The sequence below is a fragment of the Ranitomeya imitator genome, chromosome 10 (genome assembly GCF_032444005.1).
Source record: "Ranitomeya imitator isolate aRanImi1 chromosome 10, aRanImi1.pri, whole genome shotgun sequence".
Taxonomy (NCBI): domain Eukaryota; kingdom Metazoa; phylum Chordata; class Amphibia; order Anura; family Dendrobatidae; genus Ranitomeya; species Ranitomeya imitator.
The window spans coordinates 69,951,815-69,978,716 of record NC_091291.1 but is presented as its reverse complement, the minus strand read 5'-3'; the positions used below and the strand labels follow the sequence as shown (position 1 = coordinate 69,978,716).

General features: G+C 43.2%; 1 long non-coding RNA gene across 1 annotated transcript in view; it reads right to left on the bottom strand.

Moving 5' to 3' along the window:
* Positions 1–243: 243 nt before the first annotated feature.
* Positions 244–26,902, bottom strand: part of LOC138651856 (uncharacterized) — a 99,388-nt gene continuing 72,729 nt past the window's right edge. The window contains exon 3 of the long non-coding RNA XR_011315546.1: positions 244–605. This is a non-coding gene — a long non-coding RNA (uncharacterized lncRNA). The remainder of the gene's footprint in view (positions 606–26,902) is intronic.

Below are 26,902 nucleotides of genomic sequence, written 5' to 3'. Positions count from 1 at the left end.
ATTTTTTTTTTGGGGGGGAGTGTGGGGGCTCAATTGAATCTTCTGCTCTAGGGCCCCATGATTTCTCTGGATCTAAAAATTGGGCTTAAAAAAGGTTGCATGCAATTGACACAAACCTTGCTAAACAGAAGCTGTAGTGCTAAAAAAAATCTGTGCAAAACATTTTAAACTTAAGAAAGTAAAAAAATAAATTCCTCCTGAAAATGAAACACAGCACAACATAAATTTAAAGCAAAAAATGTATTCTATAGAATGTTTGGCTTTGAGGAACAAATCATTTAATTATAAAATATGACTAATTATTCTCTAGCTTTGAATTTATAATTAAGCTACAAATGGTTTCTACACCCTTGAATAGATGTTATAAAACATACAGTAGATGCAATACACAGTACATGGAGAATATACTGTATGTGCACAGGTTAGGCAATGCTTTTACCTCAGCTTATCTTAAGAAAAAGCTTAGTAACTCAGTAAGCTGAGAAATGCCTGTGCGGCTACTATTAGGAAATGGAAAGGATAATTCATATTTGAAGATCCAGACCATATACTATCTTGCTTGCAGATAGCGCTTTCTTGAAGGTGTTCTGGAGCTGGAACTTGACCTATAGAGAAGACAAAAATGAAGCCGTATAAAGCAGTCATATAGTGAAATACCCCTTGTATCAGTTAACTATAAAAAAAAATGTAATTCAACACTTTAAGGTCCAGATCTAATTTAGCCATAATGACCATTTATCTTTTTTCATTTTTTTCATCATCAACATTTTCATCAACATAGCTCTATGAGGGCTAGTTTTTTTCAGGATGAGTCGGATTTATCAGTGGGTAACTTAACCCTGCTGTTCTGTTCGGTCTGGGGAGACCTATTTTGAACTTTGGTATTTTTTGGGGTGTTCAAGATGCGGTTCTGAAACTTGTGGTTGATTGACTTAAATGAGGATGGGTCGGTCGGCCACGGGTTTCAGAGCCGCATCTTGAATATTTTAAAGAATATTGAAGTTCAAAGTCGGTCATTTTTGACCAACAGAACAGCAGGGTTAATACCAAACTTTTATTAACGCTCTATGGGGAGACTTAAAAAAAACACAGCAATTCCCCCGTTGTTGTTTTTTTTACAGTTTAGAGTTTATGCTTTTCCTGTCTTCCTTTGGGGTCAAAGACCTTGCCCTATCTTGGATCTCCTCATACCTTACCAACCACACATTTAGCATTTCCTACTCCCATACTACCTCTTCATTTCACCCCCTCTCTGTTGGTGTCCCTCAAGGCTCTGTCCTAGGACCCTTACTTTTTTCAATCTATACACTTGGCCTTGAACAACTCATAAGGTCCTATGGCTTTCATTACCATCTATATGCTGATGACACTCAGATCTACCTCTCTGGCCCAGATATAACCTCTCTGCTGTCCAGTATTCCAGAGTGTCTATCACCCATATCCTCTTTCTTCTCCTCTCACTTCCTCAAGCGCAATGTGGTCAAATCTGAACTAATTATCTTTCTTCCATCTCGCATATCTTCCCACCTGATCTATCTATCAAAATACATGAAATCACACTTTCCTCTGTCCCTAAAATCCGCTGCCTCGGAGTAACCCTTGACTCTGTTCTGTGTTATGATCTGGTGGCCTTGGAGCAGCATGAGACGTACTCTGGAGAAGGTGGAACCTGTACTGACCGCAAACCCTGAACTTAACAGCGCAACTAGAAGTAGCCGTGGGGGGTACCTAACACTCCCTAGACCCCTCGACACAGCCTAAGAACTAACTACCCCTAAAGACAGAAACAGGAAACCTATCTTGCCTCAGAGAAAATCCCCAAAGGAAAGACAGCCCCCCACAAATATTGACTGTGAGAGGAGAGGGAAATAACATACGCAGAAATGAAATCAGGATTTAGCATAGGAGGCCATACTAGCTAAAAAGAAAGAATAGAACAGAGTACTATGCGGTCAGTATTAAAACACTAGAAAATATCCACCACAGAAAATACAAAACACCACATCTGACTAAAGACATGGAGGGTATATCTGCATCTCCAGAGAAATAGCTAGGCTGCAAAAAAATCCTTCATAGACTAAGCTGGACAAGACAAAAACATGAAAATGCACAGAACTATAAGGTCCACAGCAGGTGGACAGCAAAAACAAAGCCAGGACTTATCTTTGAAGAAAAGCACAGCAAACAGGAGAGACCAGAAGGGATGTGAATCCTCCAAAAACAATGGACAACTGGCACTGACTAAAGGATCAAGCAAGGCTATATAGCACAGCCCAAATTGCAAAAAATAGATACACCTGATAAATGCTGCGATCCAACTACCGCAGCACTACCACTCATAACCACTGGAGGGAGCCCAAGAGCAGAATTCACAACAGTTCTGTCCTTCAAACCACACCTTCAAGCTCTCACCCCTTCTGTTACCTCCAGCTCAAAAATATTTCCAGAATCCATCCTTTCCTCAACCCTCACTCTACGAAAATGCTTGTGCATGCCCTAATAATCTCCCGCATTGACTACTGCAACATCCTCCTTTGTGGCCTACCTTCTAACACTCTCGCACCTCTCCAATCCATCCTTAACTCTGCTGCCCGACTAATTAATCTCTCTCCTCGCTACACTCCTGCTTCCCCTCTTTGCAAATCCCTTCACTGGCTCCCAATTTCCCAGCGTATCCAGTTTAAACTACTAACACTGACCTACAAAGCCATCCATAACCTTTCTCCTCCGTATATTTCCAAATTAATCTCTCAATATCTTCCCTCACATAATCTCCGGTCCACCCAAGACCTCCTTCTCTCCTCCACGCTTATTCGCTCCTCACCCAATCACCTCCAAGACTTCTCCAGAATATCCCCCATCCTCTGGAATTCTGTGCTCTAACACGTCTGGTTATCCACCACATTTGGATACTTCAAAAAGAAACATGAAAACCCACCTCTTCAAGAAAGCTTACAACCTGTAATGACCACATGGCCACCTCAACACCATCGGAGATACTGCCCCCTTCCCAATAATCCTGTAGAATGTAAGCCCGCAAGGGCAGGGTCCTCTTCCCTGTGTACCAGTCTGTCATTGTTAGTTTGTTTACTGTAAGTGATATTTGTATTTTGATGTAACCCCTTCTCATGTACAGCACCATGGCATTAATGGTGCTATATAAATTAATAATAATAATAATAATAAAGTGCAAATGCATATAATTATGGTCACAATACAAGATCAAAATTTGGAAAAATATATATCACAAAAAGAATAATAAATATGCCAGTGCAAACATAAAGGATGAATAGTGAATCGGCCACTATTAATGTGGGTTAAAAACACTCTATATAAAATAGCCATGCATAGTAAATAAAGAGATAAATAAAGTTACCACTACATATATCAACTACCTCCAGGAAGAAGCATAAGCGAAACACGCATCAGGGTCCTTTTCCTCAGCTTCCAGACCACATTACATGTTATTATTTATCTCTTTATTTACTACTAGATTGTGGCCCAATTCTAACGCATCGGGTATTCTAGAATATGCATGTCCTCGTAGTATATGGACAATGATGATTCCAGAATTCGCAGCAGACTGTGCCCGTCGCTGATTGGTCGAGGCAACCTTTATGACATCATCATCGCCATGGCAACCATTATGACATCTACGTCGATACTGTGCCCGTCGCTGATTGGTCGAGGCGAATTCGCGGCAGACTGTGCCCGTCGCTGATTGGTTGAGGCAACCTTTATGACATCATCATCGCCATGCTGTGCCCGTCGCTGATTGGTCGAGGCCTGGCGGCCTCGACCAATCAGAGACACGAGATTTCCAGGACAGACAGACAGACGGAAAAACCCTTAGGCAATTATATATATAGATGCTGTCATTTCCTCCTGGCTGGGCTGAAGTTGGTGGTGCAGTACAGTGACCGGATGAGGAGGCGGTGGAGGAAATGGAGTAGGAAGGAGAGACAACATGGACTTAGAATCATCCAGCAATCCTCAGTGGTGGTAGGATATCTGCTAGAACTTCTTTTGCCTGCCCAGACCACCACTACATTTACCCAGTGTGGTAGTTAGGGAGATGTAACATCCCTGGTCATGCTTACTGGGCCACATATCGGTGATTATGTGGACCTTGCAACTGATGGCATTGAGCAGTGCACACCTGATTTGGTCTGCAACATGTGTGTGTAGGGCAGGGATTGCCCACCTGGAAAACTATTGGCGGCTGGAAACAACGTACTGCGGTACAGCCACCACCATCAGTTTTTAAAAACTGTCCGTCTCCACCAGCCGGAATGGCAGCATTTCAAAGGCCAGGAATTTTGAAATGCTGTCATGCAGGACCATATTTCTTGGGTGTGTAGGGGAGTAATTCCTCCTTCTCTTGAGGGTTTGGAAGATGGGGAGCTGAACACTTCCATGGGACAGTGTGAACACTGATGGTGCTATCACATCCTCTCTTTGCGGTGAGGCAGGTGGTACTGTTGCTCGTGAGAGGCAAGAAGAGGCCGAGATCGCAGCAGCAGAGGGCTCAAATCTGTCATGCTTTTTAAGGTGTGTACTCCACTGCACCTCATACTTGGAATTCAGATGCTTTGTTATGCAGGTGGTGCTCAGGTTCAGATCATTTATACCTCATGTCTTGTTGTCAGCACATTGGCTGAAGAAATGCCACGCCATGGAGGTCCTTTAAGTTGGCTTTGGTTTGCTCATTTCCTTGGTGCGGTGGGCAGTAGCAGCTGATCTACTGGCTCGGGGCCGTGCGCTATGCTTTTGCACCATGCTCACTCTTTTGCTGTGCTGCTGGGCAACGTGCCAACCTCTTCTGCCTCCAAACTGCATACATCACAAGGATGGCCTTTGCTCCTTGTGAGATCTAGGACCTCATCATCCCCTGCATCATCTTCCACCCACTCCTCGCCCCTCCCTCCTTGCCGGTCTGCACACTGCAGAAATATGCTGCAGTTGGTGTTTCATCATCTACTGAGATGTGCTGCAGTGGTCCATTGACTGTGTGCAGTAGCCCTCCCAGGTACACTTCCTCCAACCTATCAGGTGGTTGGGTATCAGCGCACTCAATCTCTTCCACTTGTAGGACAGAGCCAGGTGGATGAGCTATGGAACCCAAGCCAGCACACACATCAAAAAGCAGAAAAGACTGTTACATGTCTTGGGCCTCAGACTCTTTGGCTGATTTGCAAGGGGGTGAGGTGAAAGCCAGAAGACCATGGTCCTTAAGTGTCAACTCTGTGCATTTTGGAGGGGACCAGGTGGAAGATAACGAGAAGGACACTCTCAGCCATCCAATCTAACACTGCCTCAACTTGTTCTGGCCTCACCATTTGCCTGCGTGTACCATAGGAAGGTGTTTCATTTGGGCATGTAGCAGGCACAGAATGACAACGTCCTTTCCCTTCAGCAGCTACACCACGTCCAGCAGCAGCTGTAAAAGCACCACCACGGCCATGTTCATGTTCCTTGTTTGATACTCTCCTCTTTTTTTGTAGTGTTTTAGGCACACTACTCCCACAGACATTGGTGCAGAGTAAACCAATTTGTTTTTAGGCACACTACTTCCACAAACAAGGATGCAGAAGAGAACAATTTGATTTTATGCACACTACTCCCACATACATGGGAGCATAGTATAAAAATTGGTTTAGACACACTACTCCCACCTATACGGGTGCAGTGTATAAGTAATTGGTTTTAGGCACACTACTCCCACAAACACGGGTGCAGAGTAGAACAATTTATTTTAAGTACACTATTCTTACAGACATAGGAAAGATATATATCTTGGAACCGTGTTAGCCAGTAGATAGAAAAATATTTAGAATTGAGAGTCCTCAGTGGTTTATACCTTTTAATGGCTACAGAAAAGATGGTAACAAATTGTAAGTTTTTGAGACTACTCTGGTCCCTTCATCAGCCTATGCGTATTGACCTACCATTCCAGGAGCGTAATCACAAAGCAGCTCGAGATAGGAGACCTACTCGCCTGTCTCCAACTGTCCACTTAGCCCATGTTCTGCAGTCTTCTTCCACAGCAGCATCTGAACTGATGCTAGTGGATCGACTCAAAATGGCAGAGCAATGTCATTGTGAGAGACTTGCTCAAGGTCTATGCCTATACTGTGGAGATGCTTCTCATTTGCTTCGTTCCTGCCCAGTGCAGCTGGGAAACTCCTCCACCTAGGTCAGGAAAGAGAGGCCTCCCTAGGTGTATGTGATTCCTCTCTACCCTTAACCTCAATGGTCCAGTTGTCTTTAGGTCTTAAACGCTATACAGAGGTGGCATATGTGGATTCAGGTGTGGCAGGGAACTTCATTAGGCTTGCAGAGGTGGAGAAGTACCACATCCCAGTTAGGACCCTGGAAAATCCTCGGTGGATTGCTTCTTTGGACGGTAGACCTTTGCCAGAGGCGATCACTAAGGTTACCGAAGAACTGGAGTTGCAGGTTGGGGCTCTGCATCGGGAGAAGATTGCCTTCTACGTTCCCTCTGACATGTCCCATGCCCTTCTTCTTGGTTTACCCTGGTTAAGGGCGCATGAGCCGCCCTCAATTGGCATTCTGGTAACATACTTCATTGGGGTCAGCATTGCCAGGACAGGTGCTGCCAGTTCGACCAGTTGGAACATCATGGCCTCCATCTGTTCCTGTTGGGTTATCCGTTGCCTACTCATCTTTCACGGATGTCTCCGACAAGAAGGAGGCAGAAAGTCTTCCTCCGCATCAGCCTCCGGGTTTGACTCCTCCTAGGGGTAAAACATACCCACTCTCTCCAGCAGAGACCCAGATCATGTCGGAATATATTGAGGAAAATCTGGCCAGGGGCTTTATCCAAAAGTCCTCCTCTCCCGCAGGCACTGGGTTCTTTGTTAAAAACAAGGACGGCTCCCTTTGACCCTGTATTGACTATAGAGGTTTGAATGACATCATGATCAAGAACAGGTATCCCCTACCTTTAATTCCAGAGCTTTTTGATCATTTGAGGGGAGCAAGGATCTTCACAAAACTCGACCTTCATGGTGCCTACAACCTGATCTGTATCCGCGCCAGGGACGAGTGGAAGACCGCGTTTAATATGCGGGAAAGACATTACGAGTACCTGGTCATGCCCTTATGCCTATGCAATGCACCCACAGTATTTCAGGAGTTTAACAACATTTTTCGAGTCCTCCGATATTTATGCATTGTAGTTTACTTGGACAATATTTTCGTCTTCTCTCCGGACCTGTCTTCTCATCAGCGGGACGTTCGCCAAGTGCTGTTACGTTTAAGGGAAAATCGTCTCTATATCAAATTGGAGAAATAAGTATTTGAACTAACCTCTTTACCATTTTTGGGATGCATTATCTCGGACTTTGGCTTGAAGATGGATCCAGAAAAAGTATCAGCCATCCTTATCTGGCCACTGCCTCTCGGAGTAAAAGCTATCTAACGGTTCCTTGGATTCACAAACTATTACAAGCAGTTCATCCCGCATTTTTCCTCGCTATCTAAGCCTATCTCAGCTCTTGTCCGTAAGGGAGCCAACTCCCACGTCTGGTCTCCGGAGGCTAAAGATGCCTTTTTGTCTCTGAAGCTAGCCTTTGCAGACCCCCTGTACTTCATCATCCTGAGACTAACAAGCCGTTCATTCTAGAGGTGGACACCTCCTCCATGGGAGCAGGAGCTGTTCTTCTCCAAAAGTCCTCTTCCAGTCACTTAGTCACCTGCGTTTTTTCTCCAAAGTGTTTTCTTCTGCCAAGAACAATTATTTAATCGGGGACAGAGAGCTATTATCCATCAAATTGGCTCTTGAGGAATGGTGCTACCATCTTGATGGGGCAGTGCATACTTTCATAGTTTTCTCCGACCACAAGAATCTGTCCTACATCCGGTCGGCTCAAAGACTTAATCTCCGACAGGCCAGATGGTCCCTGTTTTTTGCCCGCTTCGATTTTGAACTGCACTTTAGACCAGGCCATAAGAACATCAAGGTTGATGCCCTGTCCAGGTCCTTTCAGCCAGCTGATGCCGAGGAGGTCCTTCCCACATGATCGATCTCTTCAGGATTATCATGGTGACTCCCCTGGGTCTGGCTAATTTACCCCTGGGGAGCACGCTAGTTGCCGAGGATGACAGAAAGAAGGTGTTACTCTGGGGCCATTCATCCAAGTTTGCCGGTCATGCAGGGATAAAGAGGACTTTCTCTCTCATATCCCGCCACTATTGTTGGTCCTCTCTATGCCAAGACATCAAGGATTTTATAGCTTCATGTCCCTCCTGCACCAAGAACAAGATTCTGAGACAACTTCCCTCTGGTACGCTGCAGCCTCTCCCGATACCTTCGGCCCCATGGCAAGATATAGCCATGGATTTCATCACCAATCTTCCTCGCTCCTCTGGTTGTGCGGTAATCTTGGTGGTCATGGATCGCTTCTCTAAGATGGCGCACTTCATTTCTCAGCCAGGTTTGCCTTCTGTCTCTGAATTGGCTACGACTTTTATTGCTCACATCTTCAGGATTCATGGATTCCCACAACGCATCGTGTCCGACAGAGGAGTTCAGTTTTCTTCCCAATTTTGGAGGGCTCTCTGCACGCTTATGAATGTGGCTTTGGATTTTTCTGTAGCCTATCACCCACAGACCAACGGTCAAGTGGAATGTACCAACCATATCCTGACATCTTACATTTGCAATTTTTCCAATGCTCACCAGGATAATTGGGCCTGTCGTCTTCCTTGGGCTGAATTTGCCTATAACAATCATCCTAGTGACGCTTCCAACAAGTCTGCTTTTTTCATTGTCTCGGGACAACATCCTAATATGCCCTTGCCGGTTCCGCCAGTCTCGGGTTTACCTGCAGCTAACTCTTTGTCAGTAGAGTTCTCTAAAATTTGGGAGGAGACCAAAGGAGCTCTTGTCAAAGCAGGTGACAGGATGAAGAGATATGCTGATAAAAGACATTTGGACCCACCTCCGCATCTTCCCGGTGATAAAGTATGGCTTTCATCCAAGTGTATCCAGCTTAAGATTCCCTCCTACAAGTTGGGTCCTCAATACATAAGTACTTTCAAGATCTTTGGACGAATCAATGATGTAGCCTACAAGTTGAGGTTGCCTGCCTCGCTCCATATTCCCAACTCCTTCCATGTCTCCCTCCTCAAACCCATGGTGTTTAATTGCTATCACTCCTCTGTCTGTCGCACTTCTGATCCTTTTAGTCACAAGGACATGTTTGAGGTGAGCGATATACACTCCATGAAAAAGGTGAGGGGGAAAACCTTCTTTTTGATTGATTGGAATGGGTTTGGCCCTAAGGAGAGGTCATGGGAACCTTGGGAGAACATCACTGCACCTCATTTCTTAGAAAAGTTTCTTACCAGCCTCAAGAGGAGGGGATGTAAGGGGGAGGTACTGTTACACCGCCATCTGCCCTCCAGCTCCGGGATACTTACCTCGCTCCTCGGCGTGCCGCGGGCCAGGCTCCTCCAGGGGACTCTCCTCTGTTTCCGGCTTGGCAGGCGCGTCAGAGGTCTGCTTAGGCTGCGGCCGCACATCTCCTCTGCTTTTTATGCAGCCTGACCCGGAAGTAACCTCCTCCAGGCGTTCTGTGCTCTCCTGTATCCAGTGTGCCTCCCAGTGCGCCCTCTGCGCTTCCCTGTATCCAGCCTGCATCCCGGTGCATGTCCTGCACTCTTCTGTATCCAGCGTGCTTCCTAGTGCACGTTCTGCGCTCCCCTGTATCCAGCATGCTTCCCAGTGCACGCTCTGCGCTCTCCTGTACCCGGCGTACTTCCTAGTGCATGCTCCACGCTCCAGTACCGGTTCTGGCGGTACTTAAAGGGGTGGTCATAGCGGCAGTGACCCGGTCCGTGGCTCTGGGCATCCAATTAAAGGGAGATTAAATTGAAGTGAGAAATAAAGTCTAATGCTCATGATGCCACCTGTGGCACTCGGCCAGGGATGGCCGACACTGCTTAAAGGGATCTGCTGGGGCCGATGGTGATGCAGTTTAGATGGTTTCTCTCCCCACAGGTGGAGCGGAGGCCCCAGGGCTACCAGGACAGTCTATGAGGGTTGTAGATGTTGGGGTGCAGGAAATAATTGGAGGACACAGGGATACAGTCTCTTTACCTTTTAATTGACAATGCAGTCCAGAATGCTGGTGATAGGTGATCTTTGAAATCCGGGCAGCCTGGAAGCGGTTCGGATCCCTCTAGCCAGGTGGGGTTGGAAGCCTTCCTTTCTGCACTCAATTCTGGGTTCTTGATGCATTAGCTTTCCTCAAGTCCCTCTCTCAATCTGTCCCTTAGGTGGAACACTACTCGCATAGTGTGACGCCCCAGGATCCTGGTCGTCACAGTGGCATTGTTTTCCTCACGGGGAGAGTGATGGAAGCGATGAAAGATCTCTTTTATCAGGTAACCACATACACACAACACGTTCATACTCCAGGCCAGAAGGGAGAGCTCTAAACCTGGTTTAGGATGAACTCCCCTATAAATACATTCTGGTCTGGAGGGAAAGAGAGTTTTGAGCATTCTGTCAGAGGACAGAGACGAAGTCAGACGGACATAGAGTGTCAGAAGGTCTGAAGGGTCTGTGTAGTCAGAGGTACTACAGCTCTTGGAGAGAGGAAACTTAGAAGGAAAAAACAACTTGTGGAAAGTGTGCAGGAGAGAAAAGGCACAGGAGAGTGACACCCACCAGGGGAGCAGAGCAGTGATCTGGCTACCTCCCTGGCTAGTGCAGATTCCGGTAGCCGGAGGACCGAGGCCCTGCCGGACTCTAAGGGGTATAGCAGAAACCGGCAGGACAGCTGGACTTTAAGTGACCTGTCCACCTTTATACCCAAGAGGCACAGTGACATATAGGGCCTGGGTCATGATAGAGACACTGTAAAAAGGCTCGAGTCACCTGTCATATGAGTTTGTGTCCTATGGGGACAGAGAGGAACTGTGAGGACCTTATCAGAAGCCATAGGCAGTAAGGGACTACAACACTACAGCGCTTTGAGGAAGGCTTTCATCTCCACCTGGTAAAGGGGACTTTGGATTTGCTTCCAAGCCGGCGGGACCCTGCCTGTACCTGTGATTTGGTGCCCTGGACTGTGGTTGCCTGAAGCTACAGTAAACCGAGTAAAGAGATTGCAAACCTGTGTCCTCCATTTCTTACCACACCACTCACCATCTTCATCTATACACCGAGAGCCCTGGGAACATACTTCACCTTTGGGAAGTTATACCATCTAGCTGCAATAACATCACCCCAGATGACCCCTTTAAGCAGCATCAGTCCCTACTGACCTAATACCACAGGTGGCGCCACGAAAAAACTTTATTTAATTCCTTTTTACATGGGCGCCCAGGGCCATGGACCGAGTCGCCGCCATGACACATCCCTTTAAACATCCCTTTAAGTACCGAGTACCCCACGGCCCTGGTGGGCATTCCACATAGCAGGCAGCTCGAGCCTTTTTCAGGTGTCCCTCTCTTTTGGTGACTCCGGACTCTGGTCTGCTGCTGTTCCTTCGGGTGTCAGTTGTGGCCAGGAGACCTGCAATCTCCTGCCCTCCGGTTTCAGTTTTGGGGCATACAGCTTCCACACAACCTCAGACCACAGTGTCTGGTTTCCTGCTCTCAATCCTGGGATGATCTCAATCGCAGCTCCTATCCCCAGCTTCTCTCTTACTCGGTTCCTCTCCCTTCACTGTCTCACACAGACTGACTTCTAACTCCTCCCCCAAGCCAGAACGTATAGGGAAGCTACCCTGAAACCGGGTCCAGAGCTCCCCCTCCTGGTTTGGAGTCAGGAAAGTGTTGTGTGCCAGTGTTAACTTCTAAGGGGATCCCTTCTCGCTTCCAGGCATGGCATCACCCTCCCCAGGAGGCAGGCAATACCACTGTGGCAACCAGACTCCTGGGGTGCCACACTGACCCCAGGGGTCAGGTACGCTGACACTATTTAGGGATTTGTTCAGATCAGCTGGTCAAGCATACTGGATCAGAGTTAAGCTACTCATGGACCGGGAATAGCTTCATGCACTGGATGCTCCAGAACCAGAGGCAAGGTTTAGACAGTAGCTGCTCCAGGACCATGGGACTGGGTACACTCTGGGACCAGGGGATGGGGTTCAGGCACTGGCCACTCAGGGACCAGGGAAGAGGTTTAGGTACTGCCTCTCTGGTACCAGGGGACAGGGTACAGGAACTGGCCGCTCCGGGACAAAATTCAGGCACTGGCTGCTCCAGAACCAGGGGATGAGGTTCAGGTACTGGCCGCTCTGGGACCAGGGGGAAGAGGTTCAGTTACTGGCCTCTCCGGTACCAGGAGACAGGGTTCAGGTTCTGGCCACTCCCACACCAGGGGACAGGGTACAAAACCTGGCTGCTCCGGGACCAGGGTATAGGGTACAGGCACTGGCAGCTCTGGGACCAGGGGATGGAGTTCAGGTACTAGCCCCTCTGGGACCAGGGGACAGAGTTCAGGCACTGACTGCTCCGGGACCACGGGACGGAGTTCAGGCTCTAGCCACTCTGGGACCAGGGGATGAGGTACAGGTACTGGCCGCTCCGGGATTATTGGACGTGGTTCAGATACCAGCCACTCAGGGACCAGAGGAAGAGCTTCAGGTACTGACCTCTCTGGTACCAGGGGACAGGTTACAGGAACTGGCCGCTCTGGGACCAGAGGACGGAGTTCAGGTACTAGCCCAGAGGACGGAGTTCAGGTACTAGCCTCTCCGAAACCAGGGGACAGAGTTCAGGCACTGGCCGCTCCGGGACCATGGGATGGGGCTTTAGGCACTGGTCTTTCAGGGAACAGGGGATAAATAATAATAATAATGATTATTATTATTATTTTTATTTATATAGCGCCAACATATCCCACAGCGCTTTACAGTTTAACAGTTTCAAACACAACAGTGTTTGAACAGGGATGACATTAAGGCAGTGGCTGCTCTGGGACGAGGGGATGAGATTTAGGCATTGGCCGCTCCAGGACCAGGGGATGAGGTTCAGGAACTGGCAGCTTCGGAGTCAGGTGACAAGAATACAGAACTCAAAACAGCAGGACCAGGGAACTTTGGACACAAGACTTGTCACACTGGGACCAGGGATACAAGTTCAGGGTCACTAGCCACACGAGGACTGGGGGACCTCACAACTCTCTAGTAACTATGGACACAGGACTTGTCACACCGGGACCAGGAATACATGTTCAGGGCACTGGCCACACTGGGAATAGGGGACCTCACAACTCACTAGTAATATTCACTATGTTGCTTGGCGACTCCCTAGGGGAGAGGGAGTCTTTTATACAAGATACCTCCCAGCCATCTTGCAGGTGTACTGCTTATGCTAAATACCTCTCAGCAACAGGATGAGAGCATTTAGCATAATACGCCCACTGCCCCATTAAGAACAGGCAAGCATGGGCACGCGTGTACTAGTTGCACTGCTGGACTGTGGTGTGCACAAAACCAGGGAGCAGGAGAACGCAGGGGACCATACCACAGGGCTGGTGCAGTGAATAAACTGATATCCCTGGATGGAGGGGTAAGGGGACACAATACAACTGCATCTGCGCAGCGACCGCTGAGTTGTTACCAGTGCTGATTACCAGGTAGCCACACTGCTGGATCCCCACTACAAGAACAACGTGCCATCCTTACTTCCATAACTGGAGCATGATCAGAAGATGTGGTGATACAAGCGTACGCAGATACACTACTGACGGCATCCCCAACTGAAAGCAGGGACTCAGTGGAAGCATGAGGCAGAGTAGGAGGAAATCACCAACACGGCTTGAGCCCAGGTACCACCTCAGAAGGGAAGGTTAGCATAGCCAAAATATCGAAAACCTTCCTCAGAACTCCACAACACCCAGCACCACTGTCTGATATGGTCTGTATTAGCAGGAGGCAGCTTTTCAACAACATGGTAGAAGAGTATATGTCCACACTTCTACTGAGTGTTGCGTCTGCCCCATTTAATGTCAGGCTCTCCAAATTAGACACATATCCCAAGCTTGCCCTTTACATCTTGGTGGTGCTGGCCTGCCCTGCGGCAAGGGTACTTTCAGAACTTGTGTTTAGCATGGTAGGGAGTGTGATCACAGACAGGTGCATACAACTGTCCGCAGCAAATGTGGGGAAGCTAACATCCCATAAGATTCATGGCTGAATAGAGAAGTATACCAGCCACACCCAGCCATTGTTATACACCACCCCAGTTTGTTCGTTCTATTTGCCATTCCCAATGTTTTGAGGTCTCCCTAAATTTAGAAGGAAAACAAAAAGAAATGAAGCTGTTTTGCAGAGTGCACCCACAGAGGCTGTTTTGCAAAGTACCTCCACAAAGGCTGTTTTGCAGAGGACCCCCAATGAAGCTATTTTGCAGAGTACCCCCAAAGAGGCTATTTTGCAGAGTATTCCTACATAGGCTGTTTTGCAAAGTACCCAAAATGAGGCTCTAATACAGGCTTTCCAAACTCTGAAAACTGTGAGAAGCCCATGTTCGAAGTTCAACACCAGACTCTAAGTGTCAGGTACGAACCACAAACTTTAAAAGTTTGGGCTCACTCATTTCTATAAAGAATTTAAAAAAAACACAAAACAATGTAGAATATGTGCTACTATTATATATTATAAAACTTTTTTTTGTACTCTTAGCATTCTCTCAAGCAGTTTCAACAGGTAGTCTAGTCAATCACTGGTAATGGTGAAAGTCTTGAAGGAGTTCCCAGAGATTCTGAGCACTTGCTTGCTGCTTTGTTTTGATTTTTCAATCCATCAGACCCCAAACCATTTAAGTTAAGTTGAGGTCAATTTATTGTGGAAGTCAGGTCATCTGACACTGCACTCCAACTTTCTCCAACCTCAATACCACTTACTTGGCCTGGAGATGTTTGGGCTCATTGTCCTATTATAACACAATTGATGGTCTCAGTAAGTGCAATCCAGATGGGATGGCATGTTGGAAATATGGAGAAAATTTTTAAAATTTAGCAATTTTCAACTTTGAATTTTTATGCCCTTAAATCAGAGAGATATGGAACACAAAATAGTAAATAAATAACATTTCCCACATCTCTACTTTACATCAGCACAATTTTGGAAACAACATTTTTTTGTTAGGGAATTATAAGGGTTAAAAGTTGACCAGTGATTTCAGTAGTGTAGCATCGGGTGGTTTCGTCAAACTCAATATGACAGGTGCCCCGCCCCCTATCAACGTGTATCAAAGTGTGTAACCCCTCCCCTCCCCTGTCTGACAGCTGGTAGCCAGCTGTCCCTCCTTGGCTGACTTCCCCTTTTGATATAGTTTGATATAGTTTGATATTTTCCTCACGTATTTGTTTTATATTAGATTTTGATAATCCCCTATTAGATGGACAGTTATATAATTATATCCTAGTTGTTTGGGAGCTCTGTAATATGTAATTTAGAAGCAGTGTTCTCTAATATTCCAATGTGTCCAGATTAGATTTTTTTGTAATAAAACCCAATGCATGGTGTTTTGAGAACCAGAAGAATTAAAGGCAAAGACAAGCTTAGGCTACGTTCACATTAGCGTTGTGCGCCGCTGTGTCGGCGACGCAACGCACAACGCATGCAAAAACGCACCAAAACGCACGCAAAAACGCTGCGTTTTGCGATGCATGTGTCGTTTTTTTGCCGAAATTTGGACGCAAGAAAAATGCACGAACAAGATCGGGAGCATGGACATCAGAGGCAAAGACCCAGGAATTATCTTCCTGAGCATAACCCTTCCACTTAACCAGATACTGGAGTTTCCGTCTTGAAACACGAGAATCCAAAATCTTCTCCACAATATACTCCAACTCCCCCTCCACCAAAACCGGGGCAGGAGGATCAACAGATGGAACCATAGGTGCCACGTATCTCCGCAACAATGACCTATGGAATACGTTATGCATGGAAAAAGAATCTGGAAGGGTCAGACGAAAAGACACAGGATTAAGAACCTCAGAAATCCTATACGGACCAAAGAAACGAGGTTTAAACTTAGGAGAGGAAACCTTCATAGGAATATGACGAGAAGATAACCAAACCAAATCCCCAACACGAAGTCGGGGACCCACACAGCGTCTGCGATTAGCGAAACGTTGAGCCTTCTCCTGGGACAAGGTCAAATTGTCCACTACATGAGTCCAAATCTGCTGCAACCTATCCACCACAGTATCCACACCAGGACAGTCCGAAGACTCAACCTGCCCTGAAGAGAAACGAGGATGGAACCCAGAGTTGCAGAAGAACGGCGAAACCAAGGTAGCCGAGCTGGCCCGATTATTAAGGGAGAACTCAGCCAAAGGCAAAAAGGACACCTAGTCATCCTGATCAGCAGAAACAAAGCATCTCAGATATGTTTCCAAGGTCTGATTGGTTCGTTCGGTCTGGCCATTAGTCTGAGGATGGAAAGCCGAGGAAAAAGACAAGTCAATGCCCATCCTAGCACAAAAGGCTTGCCAAAACCTCAAAACAAACTGGGAACCTCTGTCAGAAACGATATTCTCTGGAATGCCATGCAAACGAACCACATGCTGGAAGAACAATGGCACCAAATCAGAGGAGGAAGGTAATTTAGACAAGGGTACCAAATGGACCATCTTAGAGAAGCGATCAGAGACCACCCAAATGACTGACATCTTTTGAGAGACGGGAAGATCTGAAATAAAATCCATAGAGATATGTGTCCAAGGCCTCTTCGGGACCGGCAAGGGCAAAAGCAACCCACTGGCACGAGAACAGCAGGGCTTAGCCCGAGCACAAATCCCACAGGACTGCACAAAAGAACGCACATCCCGTGACAGAGATGGCCACCAAAAGGATCTAGCCACTAACTCTCTGGTACCAAAGATTCCAGGATGACCAGCCAACACCGAACAATGAACCTCAGAGATAACTTTATTCGTCCACCTATCAGGGACAAACAGTTTCTCCGCTGGGCAACGATCAGGTTTATTAGCCTGAAATTTTTGCAGCACCCACCGCAAATCAGGGGAGATGGCAGACACAATTACTCCCTCTTTGAGAATACCCGCCGGCTCAGATAAACCCGGAGAGTCGGGCACAAAACTCCTAGACAGAGCATCCGCCTTCACATTTTTAGAGCCCGGAAGGTACGAAATCACAAAGTCAAAACGGGCAAAAAACAGCGACCAACGAGCCTGTCTAGGATTCAACCGCTTGGCAGACTCGAGATAAGTCAAGTTCTTATGATCAGTCAAGACCACCACGCGATGCTTAGCTCCTTCAAGCCAATGACGCCACTCCTCGAATGCCCACTTCATGGCCAGCAACTCTCGATTGCCAACATCATAATTTCGCTCAGCAGGCGAAAACTTCCTGGAAAAGAAGGCGCATGGTTTCATCACCGAGCAATCAGAACTTCTCTGCGACAAAACAGCCCCTGCTCCAATCTCAGAAGCATCAACCTCGACCTGGAATGGAAGCGAAACATCTGGTTGACACAACACAGGGGCAGAAGAAAAACGACACTTCAACTCTTGAAAAGCTACCACAGCAGCAGAAGACCAATTGACCACATCAGCACCCTTCTTGGTCAAATCGGTCAATGGTTTGACCTTAACCAAGAAAAATCAGGAGAAACACATCTGTTATACAAAATGTTTAAGGCCAACAAAGCATGGATTCAAAATGGTTCTGTAATGGACAATTCATTTACCCATATTTATATAGAAAAGGTAAAAATCACAACTGAAGAAGCCGCCAGTAATACATGAACAAAAGTAACACCAGGAAAATAAAATACTGTAACATAAGTAAAACATTATATTCAATAATATTCATATTTTTAACCTTATATGTTTTGTTTGCGGCAGTTCAGAGAAATCAAAAACCATATCATGTTTGGTGCACTATATTAAATGCTTTATGCATATAAACTTACGTTATCTTAACCCAAGGATTCTTGATAATGCAAAAAGAAAGGGGATTACTAATGCTGCTAGGTTATTTCTAGGTACCCAGATAAGGTCATTTTTGTGATAAAATGTATTGGTAAACTGTAAATGATCTAGCCTAAGCAAATAAATAGTGCAAGTCACATATCTAATGAGAAAATTATTATTTAAATGATTATAACTTTAAACCATAACGCAGAAAAATAAACTGTGATACATATGTTTGACTGTGCTTTTAGAATTACTCGCTTATCGCCAGAGTTGAGCTTTAGAAATACAGAATAACCTTTCAAACGAAAGATTTTATAAAGTGCAGTGTAAATAAGATGCCTGCCGTCTGTATTTGAACCAGAATGTTACAAACTATATATATATATATATATATATATATATATATATATATATGTATATATATATATATTGTTAAATATTAATTATTCTTATTTTTATTCTGTACTGAGCACATTGCTTCTTGCTGACACTATCAAAAGCTATTTCTGTGTATGTAGCTCAGGGTATAAGTTAACTCCATATACAGAAGACATGTGATCTGTAGAAACCATATAAATAACGTCTCTAAGGAGGGTGGGGGGCTTTTTGTTACGTGGGGGCTTTTTGTCACGTGGGACGGTCACCTCCCTTCCTTCACCATCATTCTCCATGGACATGGGACAAGACACGAGGAACAACAGCTGTTAGCTACTCCATGCTATGATGACTTCAGACTTCACACAGACAGATGACTTCTACCATTCTACCTTTTAAAGATGAGTAACAAGAAAAGCGCTGATATCTACACATGGACACTCTGTTTGTAATTGTTTCATCTACCTTTTATGTTTTCTGCAATTTGGTTTTTCTGTGGACTAGTCAATAAACCACTATACTTTCTTCAGAAAATCATGACATTTTTCTTTTAAGAATAATGCACCTGGTTAAGTCTTGATTAGATATTTTTGCGCAATAACGATTTTTTAACATTTGGCCTAGCCAGCCAGTTTTGATTTTTTGTGCTATTTTTGCGTGAATTTCCTTCTTCTTGCACACGGGGGAAGACAGAAGAGTTCTGCTAGATTGTGCAAGTATTCAGGAATTCCACTTCAAAACTTCAAGTCACAAAGAACTCATACAAGAACCTACGAATTACGAAGACTTTAAAAGGTGTCAAACGGATTGACAGCAAGCACTGGTAGTGCTGAAGATAGATGTGCTAAAAATAGCCGTGCTGAAGTCCGGAGCCCAGCGTTGTAAAAGCAAAGGGATTACAAGCTGAGATTTCAAGGTAAGACAAATGGATTTGATAAATTCATATGCTAAATCAAGTCAGATAGAATTTGTAAGTTTGTACGGATCTAGCTTAGAAATATTTTGGTCTAATTTATTTGCAGAATGCAGAATAGCGAATTCGAATTTGAATTTAGATTCTAAGCTAATGTCTAAGAAAAAAGAAAAAGAGCAACTTAAAAATATCTTACATATGGTTTATGTATTTAACGAGTTTGTGACAGAGAAGTCCAAAAAAGACAGTGTAGAAAGAATTTCTAAGGAAACTAATGATGTTCCCAAGATTGACTGTAATGAGAAGAGTGAGAAAGATGTGACGCACGTATCTGTAATGACGATGACCACCCAAAGTGACATTGACTTTGTGACACAAGATGAAAAACAAGATGGAGGAAGTGAAGGAGACATGACAATTGACAAAGATGATCTACGAGGGACAGATGTACCATTGCCCTTAAAAATAGACGACTCAGAGGCCCAACTCCAACCTAAATCTAGGAAAATCCTGCTAAAATTATGCAAAATCATTCCTGCATATGATGACAAAATCCATGTGTGCAGAAATTCAGAGATATTTGAAAGTTTTGCTGATAAGTTTGATTTGACTAATCAGGAGAAAAATAATTTGTTTAAAATTTGGATTCCGGGACATTTTATGAGAAGATTTTCATTAGAAATGCAGAAGGAGGAGTATGAAAATATGACTGATGTAGAAAGATTAAGAATTTTGATTTTCTGTGGATTAAAAGAAAATTATCCAGATCTTGATATTCTTCTAAAATTGAAGATTGGCCAGAAAGAATGTACTTTTACATTCATGTCCATTTTTGAAAGGACTTATAAATTGGTCTGTACGAATTTGAATCAACAATCCATGATAAATTGTTTTGTAAACAAATTTAAATTCTTAAATCCTGTATCTCGTATAATTGCTACACAGAAAAATTCTTTATACGAATGCGCCCAATCCCTTGATTTTTCTAGAAAACACGAGAATCTTGAAAGGAAAACACATTTTACTAAGTTTTTGAAACCAGTCAGAATTCAATCTTATCAAAAGCCAAAATCAAAATCTTCAAATCTGATCCAAAATCAAATCTATGAAGTACGAAGAAAATTACATATTTGTTACAAACCGTATGAAAAGATTCAGGAGTCTATTAAAGAAATTTCTCTGAAAGATTTAAAATCTGAAGGATCAGATCTGTCTCTAAAGATGGCGGAGACTGACAGACGGAAGCAGGTGAGTATCCCAGGGGGAGCTCAGCTGAACACTCCATTATCACAGCAGCTCTTCAAAGAGTCCATAGGGTTAAAACTGACCTTACTAAATACAGCATTTCAGATAATCGACAGAGAGTTATATTTTGGGATAGGAATTGGCTAAATATGTAATTATATTATATGATGAGTTATACAATGTATTATTTATTAATATGTAATTATTTTATTCAATATAATTCTGCAGTTATATATATTAATATAGTATACAGTAAATACTGTAGCATATTTGTATAAATAGAGATTATATTAACTGTATTTTTATATATATAGTGAAATAATTAAAATTTACTCCAGTAAAAAATATTTAGAATTACAATTAAATACATTTATTAAATATATACATATGTATAAGATATTTAAATTATTTTGTTTTGAAATAAATATGAAATTAACCTTTATCTTTCATTTCCCTTAGAATTTTACTTTCAAAGCGAGGATTGAACAAAAAATACCTGTTTCATGAATTTATGTCTTATTCACACAGGAAGTTATATTAACTGCATGATTTTTATATATATATTTAACACTAACAAAATAAATAATATATCTAACAACCTAAAAATGTGTGTACTACATGTAAATTTTCTTTCTGTAATAATCTAAAACGTGTTTTTTTTTCCTTCCACTGCATGGTGCATGACGTGACAGCTGTGAGTTAAGGAATATCATATAGCCTTGTTTTTTAATTTTAGGAATTTTCCTCAGCCTTACATTCAAAGGGTCTTAGTTACAGGCTTGTACCGAAATAGCGTTAGAACATTCAACTCAAGTTTCTTGTAAATGAGTCCAGTCCTTTCTATAGTTTAAAACATACTGATACTGTTAAATAATATTTGGGGAATATTCAAAGGAATATTAGAATACTAAATTTAATAGATTACAATGCGCATTGATTGATAATTAGGATACAATATTTTGGGTTAATATACATGTTTTTTATTCTTTGTATGTGAAATGTATTGTGAACGTCTATGTGAGTCACAGTTTGAGTGACAGGTAACAGAGAATATGGGCAGCTGCTAAGAGTGAACCTAATGCTAAGTGTGTAATGTAAGAGTGACCAGAGCGTGGTATGTGGAATGTGGAATGTGTATGCACAGTTTGACTGAGGCCTCATGATTTATGGTATGTTTGAAAAAAAAAACAAAAAAAACAACAACTTTGTGTTTAATAAATAATAAGATTCAGTTAAATTATTAGAATATTAAGATATATTTAAATATTATTATGCAACATATATTTCTTTGGTGATTATTATTTAATAAGTACAATAATACATCAATATGATTTTTCTAGAAAACCTACATTTAGAATAATTTTTCCAAATTATAATTTTATGATATTCAGTGTTTTTTTTTTATAGTTACATAGATGAGTACACATCTTCAAACAAATATATGGCACAAGTTGATATGACAGTTATAAAAATAATGATTTTTCACTTGGGTTTTTACAAATTAATTTTTTCATAAAATAATATTTTTTGATATTAAGGGGGAAATGTGTTTTTGATCCTGATCACATCATCACATTTCATCAATACCTCTTCTTCACACATTTTAATAAAGAAGAAATATTAATAAGGTATTATTGGGTACAATAACAATAAATATTATAAAAGTCATTTTTTCCTCTAATGAAGGGTATTATATGCAAAGCTGCATAATTTCAATATTTTGGTGATCCAAGGTTATGACAACATCTACATGAGGAAGTATTAAGGGAGTGTGTTACTGAAACAATCTCAGCATTTGTCATCAACATATAAAGGCCTTATTTTTATTTTTATTTTTTATTCTCATTTTTATTTTTCATTTTTTTCCACTTTTCTTTCAATTTTTATTTTTCATTCTTATTTTTCATCAAGGAAAAATCAATATTTAATAGAGTAATGTCTACAAGCATATTGCTTTATCAAATATAGTGATCATATGGTTTCATTATATAAGAAAATTTCAATTCTGAGTTAAATACAACAATTCTTTCACTCATTCATTCATTTATTCATATATATATTCTTATTTTGGTTCATGGCTATACATACTTACATATTATTGGTCTACTGAACATAAATTAATAAAGTTTTAATACTAAATATCAGCACTTGTTACATAAAAGACATACTGACATCTATGGGTTCAAAAAGAAATTACACCTATGACATAAAAATGTCCAATCACATGAAGAATATGGTTAATAATATACTATCATTTATTATTATTATTATTATTTTATTTTCCAAATATAAATTCCATTTTAATATCATTTAATAATTATATGGATATTATTGATTGCTATGGTACGCTGTGATATTATAAGTTAGGGAAATTACCAGATTTGGTATAGAATAGGGAATGAAGACTTCAATCAAGATACTAAAGACGTTAATAAAGATTTTATATTTTTCTAAATTCAATTGATTCTTAAAAGTTACAAGAAGGAAAGCCGTTATCCAGAAGTTCCACAAGGTAACAATGCTATGATTTCTGAGTAATAATAGACTGTGTCAAATACAATTCATGTCACCATTCACAACTACAGCATCCATCACTGACAACTGAGTACAGTATCAAAGATGAACAGTGTTATTACGTTCCAGTGGTTTCCTATCACCTATAAGACTTCCATGAAAGCTGGTGAACACTCAGGTAATTGTCAGGACGCTACAACCCTGACATGTGTCCTGTGCACTAAGGACTGGTTATGGTGCTATGTTTGGCAAGGAAGAGTCAATGTAACCCTTGCTGTGCTGACCAAAGACGTCACACCTGTTCCAAGACCAGTGCGGACGATATGAGGATTCCAGATGATTTCCAAGGCGAGCCAATGTAAGTCCAGGTTTCTAAAGGTGACACTGCACAGATATTAAAGCTTCATTTCATCTATGAACTTTGTTTTCTTATCAACATTTGAATTTATGGACTTTGATTGACACATGACACACGGTCTCTACATATCTACATGCTATCATCTATTACAAAAGACATATTAAAGATTGTTTGAAAGAACCAAGAAGAAGAACCAAGATGAAGACCAGATGACATCAGATGATGATCAGACCTGAGATGCTTCAAGTAGATATAGGGAAGTATAATATATATTTTATATGAATATTAGTCACGGCTTACCATAACATGAATTTACATATCATTATATTATTGAGAACATATAACGATATTATTATTAATAATATTATTTATTACATCATTTTGCCAAAGAAGAAAGTAGATTTTATTAATATTTTAATTTGAGGGTTCCAATCAATGTCTGTCACCCTCAAAAGGGGGAATTGTTAAATATTAATTATTCTTATTTTTATTCTGTACTGAGCACATTGCTTCTTGCTGACACTATCAAAAGCTATTTCTGTGTATGTAGCTCAGAGTATAAGTTAACTCCATATACAGAAGACATGTGATCTGTAGAAACCATATAAATAACGTCTCTAAGGAGGGTGGGGGGCTTTTTGTCACGTGGGGGCTTTTTGTCACGTGGGACGGTCACCTCCCTTCCTTCACCATCATTCTCCATGGACATGGGACAAGACACGAGGAACAACAGCTGTTAGCTACTCCATGCTATGATGACTTCAGACTTCACACAGACAGATGACTTCTACCATTCTACCTTTTAAAGATGAGTAACAAGAAAAGCGCTGATATCTACACATGGACACTCTGTTTGTAATTGTTTCATCTACCTTTTATGTTTTCTGCAATTTGGTTTTTCTGTGGACTAGTCAATAAACCACTATACTTTCTTCAGAAAATCATGACATTTTTCTTTTAAGAATAACGCACCTGGTTAAGTCTTGATTAGATATTTTTGCGCAATAACGATTTTTAACATATATACACAGAGGAAGGAGATATAGTGTATATTGGATCCATTTGTGAGGAAAATCATTGGTGTATGTCCGGATTTGAAAGTAGCTATTTGGCTCTATTTTAAGCTACAGATATGACAATAGTCTGAACAGAGCCTAAGATGTAACTTCATATGAAACTACTGTGATACATTATAAAGCACAAAATAGGTTTGAAGCTTTGTGTAGAAATATATCAGACAAAGAATATAAAACTACTAGGGAAAAGGGTTCTATTTGTAGGCTGTCTCTTACTCATAAAGCTAAATAGGCATTTAATATGAATACTAGTGATTATAAAAAAAACACTCGATTTTTAGATTTCTGGCTAAGATTTAAATTTATTCTTACACATGCGTACCGATGCACATATATAGAGTATATAAAGAGTATAAAGGGGCGTGTCCGGATGCCGAGCTGAGCAGACGTGTGGTGAGGGAGCTCCTGCCATCTTCCAGCTATAAATAGCATAATATCACCCTGCATCACCGGGTTCCACAGTCAGCATGGGGCCCAGGAAACCTAGAAACACACAGCAACCAGCGGTGGACCAGCCAGCGCAGCGGACAGCTCTGGACACCTTCCTGGGCCTTGAACAGGTCCAGGGAGATACTCAGGCACCATCTTTACAGAGGCAGGTCGGTGAGGAGGGGGTTTCCCGGCGTGACACTCTGCATCAGGACAGCATTCAGGAGGCAGATGGCTGCGGGGAGGAGGAGGAGATCTCCCCCTCTACATCGGGGGAAGAGCCGTGCACAGAAGGAGCTGAACTTCATGGAGACCAGACCAGCACCGCTGCTGACAGCAGCCACGAGGTGAGGGGGAGGGGGGATGTGGGGCCCCCTTCCTACACCCGTCTTATCAGCTCACACAAACAAACAGCTCCTCTTCACATCAGGAGGCCCATGGACGGAATATTACACAGGACACTGCCTATATCCAACCCCATGAGGGACACTACTCCTCTCATCATCCACATTCTTCAGTTAACTATCCTCCTAACTCACAGCCTGTTGGCAGCTTCAGGGGGCCTCCCCCTCCCTCCCAAGACTGGCAGTCTATTCTGGCATCCCTACCATCTAAAGAGGACTTTAAGATCCTTATCAGTGAGGTCAAAGACATATGCAGGGCAGAAATAGCCAATGTAAGACAAGATTTACAACACTTAAATGGGAGGATAGAAGCCCTGGAAGAGGAACATGACTCCACAAGAAAACACATGACAGAAATTCACCAGCTAGTGTCCTCACAACAAAAAGTGATGGAGGAAATGCAGTCCCACGTAGAGGATTTGGACAATAGAGGACGCAGATGCAACATTCGTGTGAGAGGAGTGCCTGAGGTAGAGGACTCTGAATCTCCTGATCTGATCCTGCAGGACATCTTTAATAACATTCTGGGTGCACCTTCAACCAATATAACTAAGTTGGACAGAGCACATAGGGCGCTACAGCCTAAGAACATGTCTACTCAACCCCGAGATATTATATGCTGTGTTCACGACTTTACTTATAAAGAATTGATCATGTCCAAAGCCAGGACCCGGAACCAGATCCCCTCATTTCGGGGAACAGAGGTTCAGCTCTTTCCAGATCTCTCCCGTATTACCCTGCAGAAGCGGAGACACCTCAGGCCTCTGTTGTTAATACTCCAGGAACACCAAATTAAATATAGATGGGGGTTCCCATTTGCCCTGACAGCCAGGAAGGATGGAAAGTCTGCGTCTCTGCGCACCCCTGCTGATGTGACATCCTTCTGTACAACCCTAGAGATCCCAGCGATTGACATTCCGCCATGGGTCCTGCATGTCCCTGGGGCTCCCCCTCCGCCGGTGTGGACCAAGATGGGGAGAGGAAGGCGCGGGGCGTGTGGGGGAGGTGGGGGGAGGGGTGGCTGCGCCCCGTCTTCCCCCCGTGCCCGTTGACTTGACTCTTAGTTTAGGCTTGTTTAGAACGGGCCGCGTACTCTCTTTTTCCCTAAGTCCCCCTTTCTGATTGGCCCCTCTGCTTTTTGGCCTGCGACGCTGGAAATGGGACATCCAAACCCCGCCGAGGGATGGATACAGTGCTACCCCTGTGTGTCTGGAGCCGCATCATTTACTGAAACAATTGAAGCAGGTCACCCGGGAAGGCGGGTGGCGGGGGCTCCACCAGGGCCACGTCGGTTGCTTCTCAGTTGCCCCTTTCTTCACGTTGGAGGGGCGGCTGGCTGGTGATGGACTGGCTCTCTCGGATTCGGAGACTTCCACCTATCCTAGGGCTTCCTTGGGATTGATATTAAGACCTACTATTTCTACCACTCTGGCCCTCCGAGCCAAGAGTGGGTTTCCTCAGGGGATCCCTCTCCGGATTAAACCCCGGGTATTGTTCTCAATTGTTCTTCTATGTTTTTTCACTTTTTGGATATGTAATTTACTAACTGAGTGTCTATGTCTTCCCTTTTCCCTGCTGTTTTTATCCTACCCAACCATCCAAATTTCGTTTTCACCCTCGGTTCGATCCTTGACAGCCTTCATCTGGTGGACCAGC